Raw genomic sequence first — 16,135 nt, 5'->3', positions numbered from 1 at the left:
ACACCAGCTTCTCTCTTAATGGTGTCAGTTTAGATTTGAATTTTTTTGTGAAATGATAGGAAATATTATATTAATATTAAGAAGGATGTGCTGTCGCACACCAGTTTACTAGATTTAAGGGCTATTTAAACACAGTTTTTTGTGCTGGTGGTCTGAATCAGTGGTTTTAATGATGCTTGGCCTCAACATCAAAAGATACACCGCTACCAAAGAGATTGAGCTTTTCTTTGTGAAGAGAACACAATTGTATCTCTCTCTTCTCATGAATTGAACAGTTGCTCAGAACATTTAAGGCCAGGTCAAGGGGGCTGTGCAAAACAGGGGTTTTCAAAATATTTGATTTCATGGACCTCCAAATATTATTATCACTGAGTGATTGCCTTCATAAAATATAATGGCAGCTCTATATTTTTAAGTATAAAAACCCTTTTAGACTATATGAGGAAAAATGTTGATAAATATAATATACTATAATTTTATGAATATAAATAAATAATTATTATATTAACATTTGTGTATAAGTTTTTCCTAAATATATATTTTTTTATGATTTCTATACACTTTTATACTGTCACTGTACTCAAACATAGATTAATTCATTTGTATCTGTAAAATAGAATAAAGCATTAGGAAAATGGAAAAAAAGTTAATTTTGTAAATGTTTTTTTCTTGATCCTTTTTTTTTTTGTTAAATTTGTGACTCTTGTTTAAAAGTCCTCGTTTTAAAAGAGTTTCATATCTATTTTTATCTGTTTGCATGAATTTGTATTTTGACAAAACAATTCAAGAAAACGGGGTCCATAAATATATCCTCACATATACACTACTTTTTGAAATTTCTTAATGTTTTTAAGGCGGCATTTATCTGAGCACAAATACAGTCAAAACTGATATTGTGAAATATTATTTCGATTTAACAACTGCCATTCTCTGATATTACATTTTCACCTGTGTCTGATATTACTTCGATTTAACAACTACCAATTTGATGCCAAAAGCCATTACTCCAGTCTTTAGTGTCACATGATCCTTCAGAAATCATTCTAATATGCTGATTTGCTGCTCAAGAAATATTTATCAATATCAACTGCTGCTTAATATTTTTGTGGAAACAGTGATGCATTTGTCTCAGGATTCTTTGAATAAAAGTTCAAAAGAACAGCATTCATATGAAATATTATTATTTGCAACACAGACTAAATGCCTATTACTTGAAAAAAATCGAATTAGTTTAAATCAACTTTTGAATGGTTGTGTATCTAAAGAAATCTCTTACCTTTTTCTTGCCTTGTTAGACGAATTTCTTGTAATCGATCAAGCTTTACAACTTAAAATGGATGTTTATTGTCCAGTACAGTAGAATTGAGTGATGGCCAAGTTTTCTTAGATAGGTTTAACTGCTCAGGTTTAATTACAGACCCAGGATCAGGGTAAGAAGCTAACGAAAACAACCAATGAAACATCTCCATTGTGCCCTCTGTTAAATATATTCTCTACATTTATATCTCTTTCTTACTCGCCTGCATATTGAATGCAGGCCTTGTCAGCGTCTGATGTTAGTGTCTCAGTTTGACAGCTCACTGTATAGGAAAGCATAGAGAAGAAACTTTCATTTCCTCCACCGTACCTTCACATCACAGATGGCATGATGAATATTTGTGCAGGTGTGTATTTGTGCCTTTGACAATGTGCTAGACAGTTATAGTGATCCTGTGTGTGTTCTGTCATGCCGCCATCTCTGACTTCCCTTTCACACAAACAGACTGGAGTATTAAAAAAGGATAAAATGCGGCTCTCTGCTCGGCCCATTATTTCCATCTTTACTTTCCTCTCTTGTGTTCTTTTGCCATTTTCTCGCTCTGTCTGGTGTCCAGTCACTCATTTAATGTATCATATTCTCTGTATGCTTCTCTTTCTGTCTTTTTCCATCAGTCTTGGAGGTTTTAATAAGCTCCTCTACTTTTTTAACCTACAATTACTCAGTCACTTCTTTTCTTTCTTTTTCTCTCTAGATAGCAAAAGGTCAAATGCTAGGGGGTTTAATAGCCCAGGGTCAGTTATCTAATTGCTGATTCCTCATTAACATTGTGAAGCCAGCGACAATAAAGAGGTCAAAGAGCAACAGTTTTTTCCAATAAATTGAGTATATGCAAACTTTCCTCCCCTCACTCAATACTCAATACCCACAACACACACTTGTGAAAACAAGACAAAATGTTAAGCACAGCACTCCATATGGACACACAAGTACATAACCACGGCCAACCCCTCCCACTTTAAAGAAGTCTAACACACACACAAACACACACACACACACACACACACACACACACACACACACACACACACACACACACACACACACACACACACACACACACACACACACACACACACACACACACACACACACACACACACACACACACAAACAGTAACACACAAGAAATCAAAAGTTAACTGGTACAAACTTCAGGAATGATCAACTCATTCAAGAATGCCAACAAAAGAAAAAGCTATTACATTTTCACAATTTCACAAAATAAATGAAGTAAATCCTCTCAAAAGGAACACCTACAAATAGAAAATCAATTCAATAACAATTTAGACACAACCAAAATACACACATTAACCAAAACAATGTTGTAAACTCACAAATTATGTCACAATTAACCAAGACCCAGGCAAAACAGCAGTGCAGTCACATCAGTAGATGTACATTCCAACCCAAACTAAATTACGGGAACCCAGTTACAAAAACGGATTCACTGTGCTGTACTTCACATCGTCACTCGCCATGTGAGATTGCAGCTACTTGCATGACAACAAAGAGGGAACCATTGTTAGCATCCAACGCACAGCAGGCGGAAAACCAGAAGGTGAAGCAAACGCCATCCGTCATTCACAACGGAACAGACCCACAAAGATGCGGTACCACTGATGATGCATCCAGAGCCACTGAACCACTCTCATTAATAAATTCCCCAACCGGGCCCTGATAGTTTTGCAGATTTAGCATAACACCAGCCAATAAGCAATGGGGGTTATACATCAACCTGCTACATGCACTGTATATATCTCACCGGACACTTTATTAGGAACGCCTATTCAACTGCTCGTTAATGCAAATATCTAATCAGCCAATAACATACGAGCAGCTCATGCATTTAGGCATGTAGACATCAAGACTGGGGAAGAAAAGGGATTTAAATGACTTTGAACGTGGCATGGTTGTTGGTTTCAGATAGGCAGATTTTGACACTCAGCCATCTCTAGGGTTTACAGAGAATGGTCCGAAAAAGAGAATACATCGAATGAGCGGCAGTTCTGTGGGAGAAAATGCCTTGTTGATGCCAGAGATTAGAGGAGAATGGCCAGATTGGTTTGATCTGATACAAAGTCAACAGTAACCAGCTGAAATCATCAAATCATGAAAGCTCAAATCATCTCAAACTGGTTTCTTGAACATGACAAGTTCACTATACTCAAACAGTCATCGGATCTCAATCCAATAGAGCACCTTTGGGATGGGATATGGAATGAGATCATTGATGTGCAGCAGACAAATCTGCAGCAACTGTGTTATGCTATTTTGCCAATATGAACCAAAATCTCTGAGGAATGTTTCCAGCACCTTGTTGAATCTATGCCACGAAGAATTAAGGCAATTCTGAAGGCAAAAGGGGGCCCAACCCAGTACTAACAAGGTGTACCAAATAAAGTGGCCAGTGGGAGTGTGTATATATAATGATTTCTGAAAGATCATGCAACACTGAAGTAATGGCTGCTGAAAATATGTTTAAATATTTATTATTCTTTATGTATTTTTCTCGACAGTAAACAATTGTATATATATTTTTTTATTATGTTTGGTTAGTTTATTTATTTTATGATTTGATTCGATTTGATTTTAATCCTTGTATAGATCTTCATGTCACTCTCTGAGCAAAAAAAAAAGCAACATATTTCCCCCCGCCAACTTTCTTAGTATTTATTTTAGAAAAAAAAAATCACATTGCATTGGAAAATGGCAGTCTTAATAATATGCTATTTTTAACACGCATAACATCTGATTTTTCTGTTCACCCTGTTATATGACAGTACCACAGTAAAATTACTGTTTATAGAAATCAATCATGGTGACTTTTACTAGTGATGGTGACCTAAGGTTTTAAGAACAATTTTAAAGGATAAATGACTCACATAGTTTGGCATATACTGTGCCTAATTACATGCAAGAAACCCTAGACCAAACCCTACTCCTAACCCTAACCAGTAATTACATGTTTTTAATTAATATTAGTTGGTATTAAAATGTATAATTACACTTTAAAAAGGACCCCTTAAATAAAGTGAAACCTTGTTGTTGTTTTTTTCATTGTTGGATCATATGAATTTCATGCAAAACATCTAATGGTTAACATAAGAACATAGTTTACACACACATTTTGCTCATAACACATTTTAATAAAATAATGCAAATAATAAAAAATACATTTCAGAATCGGGGTTTCATAGGAAAGCAATATTTATTTATTATTTTGCCATAGGTGTAGCAAGTTGCTTTTGGACCTGCTCACGTTGATGGAGAGTCTCACTGAATCTCTGCTCTTGGACTCTGCAAGGTGCTTGACAGCTGTGTTGATCACAGTGTGACAGTGAGTTTCTGATGTGGTCTTTGAAGGGAAAGACAGACTCGTGTGCTTATAAGACACAGAAGTTGTGTGTTTGAGAGAGAGAGTGATGGGACATTGTGGTAAAGGAGCTTCTTTTGGCTGTGAATTATTTAGCTTGATGCAGTCACTGCACTCTGATTGAGTTTTGCACAGCACTGTCTGTTAAAACACCACGATATATTGTGATTCTTTTCTCTATCTCTGTTAAACACAAGATAAATGGCTGGGTTGGAATCCACATGGGGAAGCAATTTTTATTGATCATTTGAATTATTATTTGAATTCAGTGCTACTGGCACTAGGTCAAAGCTATTAGCCTAACCTATCTGAGCTGCAGTAATTACCTGAGAAATAACCAGCAATGCCTTTATTATGAAAAATCTTTGGTTTGTGCCAAAGTTATCCCTTTTGCTCTGCTGTTACCCACATATTTTCCACACTTGGTCAACATAAAAAATGTATTAAAAAAACACTTTATTTTAATACATCATTGCCTTATTGTGAGCCATTTATTCTTATAAAACAGTTTTTATATATATATATATATATATATATATATATATATATATATAATTATTTCTTATTTTTATTTATTTATTTATTTATTTTTTGGTAACTTCGATTCTGTTTTTATTTTGGTACGTTTCACAATCCAATCAAAACCCAAAGCACAAAGTCAAGTGCTGACTCTCATTTTTTTTTCTGTTGCACTTGCTAATACATCACATTAGGGAAGTAAAGTAGGTTTTCTGTTGCCTTTAAATGTCGAAAAAGCCCGTAAGCTGCTAGGTCTATTGCCGCACTGCGAGTAGATGCTGTTTAATTAGTCCAAATTGGCTCACCCATCAGCAACCCTGACCCCTGATCTTTCCAGTTGCACAGGAGATCCGTTTTAAGGCAAGGCAGTACCTGGGCTTTCCCACAGTCTCCTGCAGCTGAAGTGCTATTTATAGTGTGCATCATGCTACAAGGAACAGATGGTAAGTGTGATCCTATTAGCACCATTATTGTACTCAGTGAACATGAGCATGCTGTGGTTCTCACCTGTACTGTAGTCTCAAGTTGCACACGGACACAGATTGCTGTTTCTTATGCTGATGTCAGGCTTTTTTGTGCACTTATTCTAGTTCTGCAGCAGGTATGTGGCAATTATCTCGCATTTGATTGTTTTTTTTTTGTATGCACACACACAGACACAACATACAGTAGATGTGTTGTTTCAGTGTTTGTTCTTTAGTGCATTTGGATTGCACGCCTGTGTGCTTGCAGGTGTTTACATATATATATATATATATATATATGAAGAGTTCAGATGCAAAAGCCTCTAAATGCCATCTGAAATTTTCTTATAGAATGATCATTTTTATCAAGCTTGTGTATTTAAGTTCAGTAATTTCACTTAAATGACAATTAATAGGTAATCTTCATTGCCATTTAAGTGAAATTATTTAATTTAAATATACGAGCTTGATAAAAATTATCATTCTATAAGAAAATTTCAGATGGCATTTAGAGGCTTTTGCATCTGAACTCTTCATATATAGATTTTTTTTTTTTTACATTTTATTGAACTTTGTTGGTATTTACTAATGTAGTGTCTTTCACATGTGACTAATAAGGAAGCAAATTAAACCAATTTTATTTCAAATGAGGAAATCTGTTTTTAATATTGTTCATTTTGGTTTGTTAGCAATAACATTGCTTCCGTGTCCCATCCATCCACCATTGATTTAAATGTTGCTGGATGGATTTTAGATTTTTTAACAGTAAGATCACAGTGTGTTAAAATTAACGATGTATACTCTAAACAGTTATTTTGTTTCACTGGGTCTCCTCAAGGATGTTGTCTGTCACCCTTGCTATATACAGACCCTTTCCAAAAAATTTGAATATCATGGAAAAATTTAGTTATTTCCGTAATTCCATTCAAAACGTTAAACTTCCATAGATTCAGGGCCCACAACTTAAACGATTTCAAGTATTTAGTTGTTTATTTGTACATAATTTGGGCTTCCAGCTCATAAAACCCACGAAAACAGGATTTCAAAAAATTAGAATATTACATGAAATCACACAGTAATTACACAGTGATACCATGGTCATTGAACCATGGTTTTGGTTCTTTTGGCAGTGTGGGCAGGTGCAAATCCTGCTGGAAAATGAAGGAAGCATGAAGTGCTCTGAAAATGTCCTGGTAGACGGCTGCGTTGACTCTGGATTTAATAAAGCACAGTGGACCAAAGTCCTCTTTTCTGATGAGAGCAAATTTTGCATCTCATTTGGAAACCAAGGTCCCAGAGTCTGGAGGAAGAATGGAGAGGCACACAATCCAAGATGCTTGAAGTCCAGTGTGAAGTTTCCACAGTCTTGTGTTGGTTTGGGGAGCCATGTCATCGGCTGGTGTTGGTCCACTGTGCTGTACACTCAACGCAGCCGTCTACCAGAACGTTTTCAGATCACTTCATGCTTCCTTCAGCAGACAAGCTTTATGGAGATGCTGACTTCATTTTCCAGCAGGATTTGCACCTGCCCACACTGCCAAAATAACCAAAACCTGGTTCAATGACCATGGTATTACTGTGTGATTTCATGTAATATTCAAATTTTTTGAAATCCTGTTTTCGTGGGTTTTATGAGCTGGAAGCCCAAATGATGTACAAATAAACAACTAAATACTTGAAACGTTTAAGTTGTGGGCCCTGAATCTACAGGGTGGGCCATTTATATGGATACACCGTGGTGGCATGGGAGTGGTTGGTGATATTGAGGTCCTGTTTGTGGCACATTAGTATATGTCATGGTCACCACCCATCTTGAGGAGTTTGCCCCCTCACATGTACTGGTGTGCCACAAACGGGGCTTTGGTGTCACCACCCATTCCCATGTTGTTGCGGTGTATCCATATAAATGGCCCACCGTGTATAATCTTTGGAAGTTTAACGTTTTGAATGGAATTATGGAAATAAATAAACTTTTTTCCATGATATTCACATTTTTTGGAAAGGGTCTGTATTATGTATACAAATGATTGTCGCAGTTCATACGAAAATAGGCACATTATTAAATATGCTGATGATTCTGTGATAGTGAGTCTACAGGAACAGGATCAAGGGCATGGTCTTGTAGGGGATGACTTTGTAACGTGGTGTAGTAAATTCCACCTTCAGTTAAATGTGGAAAAAACGAAGGACATGTTGATTGACTTTGGAACAAGTCTAGGGTTGACATAGATAAATGATGTGGATATTGAAATGACTGACAATTATAAAAATCTGGGAACTGTGATTGACAACAAACTAAGTTTTGAAGCAAATGTAAGTTTCAACACATACAGTTTTTAAATTTTTTTTAAGGAAAATGAAAACATTCAATGTATGCTCTAAGATGATGACTTTATTTTATAAGTCTTTTATTGAATCCGTTTTTTCCTTTTGTATTGTAGCTTGGTCTGGCAATGGCAATTTAACTTTGACAAATAGAAATAGGCTAAATAGTCTTTTTAAGGTTGCAGGAAAAGTTATAGGGCAAATCCAGCCTATTGATATTTATCATAGACAGGTTTTGAATAAGGCACATTCAATTTTACAAACTTTTGATCATCCCTTATTTAAAGAATTTCAGTTGTTGCCTTCTACGCGTTGTGGTGGAACAGAACGATTTAAGGTATTTTTTGTGTCGGTGGCTGTTGGTCTATTGAACTCTTCATAGGAGGGGTTATATATATATATATATATATATATATATATATACATATACATATATATATATATATATATATATATATATACACACACACACACACACACACACACACACATATATTTATATATATATATATATATATATATATATATATATATATATATATATATATATATATATATATACATACACTACCGTTCAAAAGTTTGGGGTCAGTAAGATTTTTTATGTTTTTAAAAGAAGTATCTTCTGCTCACCAAGGCTGCATTTATTTGATTAAAAATACAAACAAAAACAGTAATTTTGTGAAATATTATTCAGCTTATTCAATTTAAAACAGCTGTTTTCTATGTGAATATACAGTAAAGTGTACTTCAAAACTTAATGCGAAAAAGAAGTGCTGCATGGGGTGTATAAAATCTCGGTGCTCTTTGGTTGTGGGATAGTATATCTCTGAAAACAAGAATTCCAAGGCACTCGAATGTGTCACACCCTGATGAAGGCATGTAGCCGCAACGCGTAGGTGCACTTCTCACCAATTTTTAAGCCAGGAATGAAATAAAGGCTTTTTAAACTTTTTTCACTAATATTCGAGTGCCTTGGAATTCTTGTTTTCATACAGTAAAGTGTAATTTATTCCTGTGATCAAAGCTGAATTTTCAGCATCATTACTCCAGTCTTCAGTGTCACATGATCCTTCAGAAATCGTTCTAATATGATGATTTGATGCTCAAGAAACATTTATGATTATTATCAATGTTGAAAACAGTTATTTACATTTTTATTTCATGATGCTATGATGAATAGAAAGTTTAAAAGAACAGCAAGGATGAGTTAAACTGATCAAAAGTTAAAGGTATAGTGGAGGATTTTCCCGAATTTTAGAAAAGAACCGCCCTCTCCACTTTTTGAAAAAATGCACATGCGCAACACTCTACCTGCTCCCGAGAGGGAACGCCTATTAAACGTGTGCACGAGAGACGGCTAGCATCACTAATCATAGCTTACATTAACTTTTACTAGCAGTGATTTTAAATGGATTTCTCCAAATAGCATGCCAAACTTTACCTGTCGAGTAGAAACTTCGCGACTGAGGCATCAGTGGGAAGCCCAACCTGTGCTTTTAGCGCACGCCAGCGTGTGAAATGTTCTCCCAAAAACACTCCGGTCTTGTTTCTTTCTTCAGAGGCCTTTCTCTTCTTGTCATACAATTCGTAGACACTTTTTCTCTTGCGACCCTCAGACATTTTGAAAAAACCCGGTGAGAACGGCGAGCTTCAATGAATGGCTGAAACCGTAGCTCACCACACATATACACCTGAAAGTGCGCATGCGCAGAAAGCGAAAACTACCTAGGGACGAGCACGTACAACGGCCTTACGTAAACATATCACCAGAATGATTGACAGGACTAGGAGGACCAATAGTCTTGATGATCCACCCGGAAAAAGAAAATCCTCCACTATACCTTTAAAGTAAAGACATTTATAATGTTAGAAAATATTCTATTTTAAAGGGGGGGTGAAATGCTATTTCATGCATACTGAGTTTTTTACACTGTTAAAGAGTTGGATTCCCATGCTAAACATGGACAAAGTTTCAAAAATTAAAGTCCCCGTGAAATCAAAATTGACCCTATTTACTTTGTTAGCGCATATTACTAGTCTTGTGGTGAACTATTAATCCATGCAAGTTAAGACTAGTGTTGCACGGTGTACCGATACTTCAAAAGTATCGCGATACTCGGAAATTAAAAACGTCACGATACCTAAATTTATCAGTATCGATACTTAAATTTTTTTTTTGAAAAAACGCCTCCCAATGGACGTCTGTGTTTTTTTCCTGACGCACGCAGCAAAGAACCTGCCGCTGTCAGTGTCATGTGACAAAACACTACAGCGAGATGGCTGCATGTGCGAGGACAAGAGGTCCACGACTCGTAGAAAAAGATGACGCGAGGAGTGACATATGGAAGTACGTTGCCTACCTTGCTCTGTTGCACGGTGCACCGATACTTCAAAAGTAAATAGGAAATGAAAAACGTCACGATTCCTTAATTTATTAGTATCATACTTCTAAGAATGACCACGTTCCAGATTTGTAAGGCCGGCGACACACTGTCTGCGTGTCGTGTCCGTTTTTATTTCGGCTCCCATGTTAACTGCCTGCGTGACACACGCGTCTGGGCGCAGCTCGAGACGCGCGGAAAACGCGTGTATGCTATAAATAGAACCGACGCCTATTTTTCACGCGACACGCAAGCCTGTTGGAAGCGTTTCCAGGCAAAATAGAATAGGAAAAGATGTTTCTATGTCATTTTGACACGAATACATATTAATAAATGACATTTTGATGTTTGAAAGTTTTGACATAAATACAATATAAATGTAATTTAAAAAAATATTATCGATTTTCAAATATTGCACCTCTCAATACAGAACGAATTATTCTGTAGCCTATTGTTGTCTTTGCTGCTATATATTTATGTTTAACATGAAGTATAGGCCTTCCACAACTCTCTCCCCACATGTCAAATATATCACTAATGAGGCTTATCATATGTTACCAATATTAAACATTGTTTAATATAATCGCTGTTCATATTTTTATTCAAAGTTCAGAATCAAGATAAAGCTCTTGTTTCTTATGATAAATGAGATAATGCTGCTAAATTTATCTTTTTTTTTTTCCTTGAATGTCATTGCTCTAATTTATTTTTTATATTTCATATTTCATATTTTGTTCAAATGTTTAATATATCTGCTGTTCATATGTTCATTTATTAGTGTGTTATATGATTAGAATGTTGTCCCGGTTTTAAAATAAAGCACAGCAGTGATATTTGAGAGTGTTTCTCCCTTTTCAGGAAAAATATCGAAAAAGTATCGAAATCGCAATACTTGACTTGGTATCGGTATCGAAACAATAATTTTGGTATCGTGACAACACTAGTTAAGACACAGAAAAAATTTGTTTGTCGTGGTAATCTTTAATCAAATTCTGAAAAGTTACTTCCGGTCTGGAATGGCGTCTTTTTCTGATGACGTAGGCTTGACGGCTTGGGTTGAAAGCGCTTAACCGCTCCCCTCAAACCGTTAGTCTGCTATGAGCGAGAGATGGAGAGGAGGAGCGCTAGAGTAAAACCCTGCCCTCTGTTCAATATTCCGTTTCACTGGGAAATACGTCACAGCACTGGAGAAAAATCATTTGCAACATCCGGTTCACGGGGACTTTAAGTTGTACGTTTGGAGTATTTATGTGCCAAAAATACTCCTTCCGGTTTGTCACAAGTTTCGGAAAGTTTTTTTCGAGTATGGGCGTGTGTGACGTCAGATGGGGCGGAATTTCCTTATATGGGTCCTAAGGGCATTTCTCGGGAAAAAATTTCCCTTCCTCGGCTTTAGGGAAGTCATCAACGGAGTTGTGCATGTGTTCTTGTTTGTTCCCTGCATTTCGACGATGACTGTTTTATAAACAACGCCCAGTTCGACGCCGGATTTGCAGATCGTCTAATGCTTAAGCAGGATGGAGCAGTCCCAACGATAAAGGTTCACAGTCGTGCGTTGGAACCGCAGGCGGTGAGTAAAACTGCTTCAAATGTCTGTGTTGTTAGCTATCGGCGCGCAAGCACAGCAAGTAAACAACATGATCACGTATAGTTAATGTATCTATGGAGCATGCTATGTATGGTGTGTGTGTGATTCGCGCTCGTGATTCTTTAGCTCCGCCCACACGGCACGCCTGCAGCCGCTCGTTTTTTTCCGGAAAGACTCGGTACAGCCTATCTTTCTTTTATAAATATAATAAAACTAAAGACTTTTTGGAGATATGAAGGATGCACTACTACTCTATAGGTACTCAAGATTAACATGAGATTGACTGAAACTGAGTGTTTCACCCCCCCCCCCCCTCCCCCCTTAAATAAATGCTGTCCTTTTGAACTTTCTATTCATCAAAGAAATTTGAAAAAAATTTGTACACAACTGTTTTCAACATTGATGATAATAATTTCTTGAGCATCAAATCATCATATTAGAATTATTTCTGATGGATCATGTGAAGACTGGAAGATGGAAGACATGTGAAGACACTGAAGACTGGAGTAATGATGCTGGAAATTCAGCTTTGATCACAGGAATAAATTACAGTTTAAAATATATTAAAATAGAAAAGTCATTTTAAATTGTCATAATATTTCACAATATTACTGTTTTTTATTGTTTTTTATCAAATAAATGCAGCCTTGGTGAGCAGAAGATACTTCTTTAAAAAAAAAAAAAAAAATCTTACTGACCCCAAACTTTTGAACGGTAGTGTATATATGAACTATGATGTGTGCGATGTATATATTGTGTTTTTTTTATGTATTGTCTGTATGTCTGTTACCTTTTGCTCTAGTTTCCCCCAAGGGGGACAAAAAAAGTTAACAAACTCCATCCATCCATCCATCCATTGTCTAGCAATACACACTAATATAGCAGTATATTTAGAATTATGTATTAACAGTACCCTACATCTATTTAGAATGAATTAATTAATTTAATTTACTGGTTGAACTCCGTTTGTGTTCCACAGAAAATATAAGAATGTAATGGTATGAGGTTGAGCAAATGATGAGTGAACTATACATCATATGAAGGATAAATCGCTTTGATTCATTTTGTGGCATGCGTCTCGCTGAAAGACTTTTTGCATTCATTAGCAGTTCACGTCATGCAGGAATTCAAACACTTAGTATCCTTCCGTCAAGTATTAGACATTATTAATTGATAAATGGATTCTTCCGAGGCATCTAAATTGGTTGCCATGGGAGAATTTGTATGTCAGCAATGTTAAACCGAGAGAAAGGGCATTAAATGAGGCAAGACAGCATTCAGTGGTGGAACGGGACTGCGTCATGCCAGCCTGACAGCCCGTTCTAACAATCTGTCACCATGGTAATGCCATTGGACGCGTCAGGCAAACATGACCTACTTCACAACCTCTGACTCTCACTGATGGAGGCCACATGAGGGTGATGGTTATTGGTCAGGAAGCTATCAATCACAGAAGAGCCTCGAGACTCATGAGGCAGTGCACTTCATACTCGCATTCAGTAGAGTTCATTCTAAAAAAAAAACATGTGTTGTGTATGATGATATAATACTAGATGTGATACTATTTTTACTAAACACAATGCACACTATAATTGGCTAACTATCCCTTTAAAATGCTCTTTGGTTTGGCAGCTCTTTAGATTTTGGGACTGTGGTATTACGTTTCTCATAGTTTTTTTTTTTTTTGTTGATATACCTGTAGGTTCAATTTGCATAATCATCTTTGTTTTATTGTCCCTTTTCTGTTCCTTTTGGGGGCTGGTTATGCCAAAGAGAAAATGGCTTTGTCCTGCCTGTTCAATTGTGTGAATTAATGCTAATAAATGGAATAGAAATAAATTGATTCGGTTCCCCCTCTGTAGCTGAGAATGGTCTTTCTGCTGTTTTAGACGTTAATGAATGAATGCCTCTGTAAGCACATTAGGACTGAGAGATGTGACCGCTCTCTGCCTCCCTCTGTGGAGCAGGATTGAGTGGTCTTTTCATGATACCTTTCAATTCACAGAATCCTAGCAGTCCGAGAGACATTTCATATGCAAAACATAAACATTCCCCACGTTCATTGAGCTGCTGGTTGGTTTTTCTCTTTCAAATGCACAAGTTCTTGGTCTTTTCGGATTAGCTGCTTCATTATCAAAGCTTCATTATCTGTGGTATTACTTCCATCCATCTCGACATGACTCTATGGCATTTAAATGAAATAAAGTCCAGCCTTCATAATAGAAAAAAGAGAGATAAAAAAGAGTGAGTCAGAGAGTGAAATGGAAATGTCTGTCTGTGTGCATACTTAACCATATTTTGAGGACAATTTTGTACCCTAAAGTGAACTAAACCTGTAAAAACTTTAAGAAAACATCTGCAATGGTAAAAATCATATAATAATAGAGTAACAGTTTTTTCTGAAATAAGTCTCTTATGCTCATCAAGGCTGCATTTATTTGATCAAAAACAGAAATATTGTTAAACGTGATTACCATTTACAATAACTGTTGTCAATTTAATATATTTTAAGATGCAATTTATCCTTGTGATGTCAAATCTGAGTTTTCAGCATCATTACTTCAGACTGCAATGTCTCATGATCCTTCAGAAATCATAATATGCTGATTTGCTGCTCAAGAAACATTTATTATTATTATCAATGTTGAAAACAGCTGTGCTTCTGTTATTGTGGAAACAGTGATAAAAAAAAAGTCTTTGCATTTTTCTAAGAAAGATCAGCATTTATTTTAAATAAAATGTTTTATAACATAAATGTATTTCCTGTCATTTTTGATCAATTTAATGCATCCTTGCTGAATTAAAGTATTAACAAATATATGCAGTAAAATCTGCAGTAAAAACAACAATATTTTGAAATATTATTTCAATTTGAAACTTTTAATTTCCATTTTCATGCATTTTAAAGTGTAACTTGTTCCTGTGATGTCAAAACTGAATTTTCACTTTTGAACGGTTATACTGTGCAAAAGTCTTAAGCACTTTACCAAAAACAACTTAAAAAAACAACAACAAAAAAACAACTTCTCCAAGATGCTTGAAGAAACCTGCTGTACCTGAAAAGCTACCTGAAAAACTGTGCAAGTGTACCTAGGACAAAAGCTGTTTTAAATTCAAAGGATGGTCATAACAAATATCAGACTCCTTGTGCATACAAAAATATGATATTTCATACTGACACCTAACTGTAGAAGTCATTAAAAGTTGCATTTTCAGTTGAATTTGGGGATACCAAAATAATTTCGATTACAACTGTGTATTTAAAGCCTGGATGCCAGCCAAACTTAGCCCCGCCCACAACATTTTTAGGTCGGGAAGTTCGGTCTGGACTTGATCCGTTGAGGAGCTATTATGCCCGAACAAAAGCTGTTCGGACCAATCAAATTGTCAGGGCGGGCTTTATACGATGATGGACAGATGATCAACAGTAACGTAATCATCCACGTCACCAAAGAGCGCTTGGGTTGAATTCGTTTACAACAAAGATGACTGCTGCTGGAGAATTGAGATTTCACGAGTTCATAAGTCAGATAGAATAAATGCATATTTGACGTGCTGTCCGAGGAGAGGGCTCCGGCCTCTGTATTTGGCCCGAACCCAAAGTACTCCCCCCGTATTCCTGGCTGTGGAAGAACAAGCCGAGAGTGAGTGGAGGGATGCTGAAAACTGTCAAGGAATGTTAGGTGAGTTGACAGAGTGAATAAATATATGCTTCCTCTCATGCTGATAGGGTAGACCTGGTAAATGTTTGATGGGTTGATTGGATTGATTATTTGAATGCACTCCTCCCGAACTTTGTTTATAAAACATCATGTGTACAGTAGATTCCGCCATCGCGTCTGTTATAGAATATATCGACAGCATATTAATTTTAAACGAGGTACAGAGAACCACGGTCAAGGCATTTGTCGATCCGAAAGATGAATGAAAAACATACGTCACTTACTCCGTTGCTCTGATTGGTTGTAGGTCTATCCAATTGAGTGCAGAGGCATTTTCTTTCCTGGTTCGGTTGAAACACGCCCCTTAAATCACAGCCCAATGGAGCAGTATCAGACTCACATTCTGACTAATCTGAGTATATACAGCTGTGTTGAAATTAACTTTTTTAACCACAGGCCAATTTGGCTACTAATTTAAAGGGGTGGTTGATTATGATTT

At 36.3% G+C, this 16,135-nt stretch overlaps 1 protein-coding gene and 1 long non-coding RNA gene across 10 annotated transcripts in view; both read left to right on the top strand.

The window, feature by feature from the left end:
* Positions 1-16,135, top strand: part of shank3a (SH3 and multiple ankyrin repeat domains 3a) — a gene marked incomplete at its 5' end in the record, with an annotated part of 375,301 nt that overhangs the window by 95,694 nt on the left and 263,472 nt on the right. The window lies entirely within an intron of this gene.
* Positions 9,001-11,705, top strand: LOC309507704. The gene is made up of 3 exons (XR_014209221.1): positions 9,001-9,525; positions 9,597-9,989; positions 11,616-11,705. It is a non-coding gene; the product is annotated as an uncharacterized lncRNA (long non-coding RNA).

This window comes from Leuciscus leuciscus (genome assembly GCF_965113295.1).
Source record: "Leuciscus leuciscus genome assembly, chromosome: 10".
In the NCBI taxonomy this organism is placed as follows: domain Eukaryota; kingdom Metazoa; phylum Chordata; class Actinopteri; order Cypriniformes; family Leuciscidae; genus Leuciscus; species Leuciscus leuciscus.
This window is presented reverse-complemented; position numbering and strand designations above follow the sequence as displayed.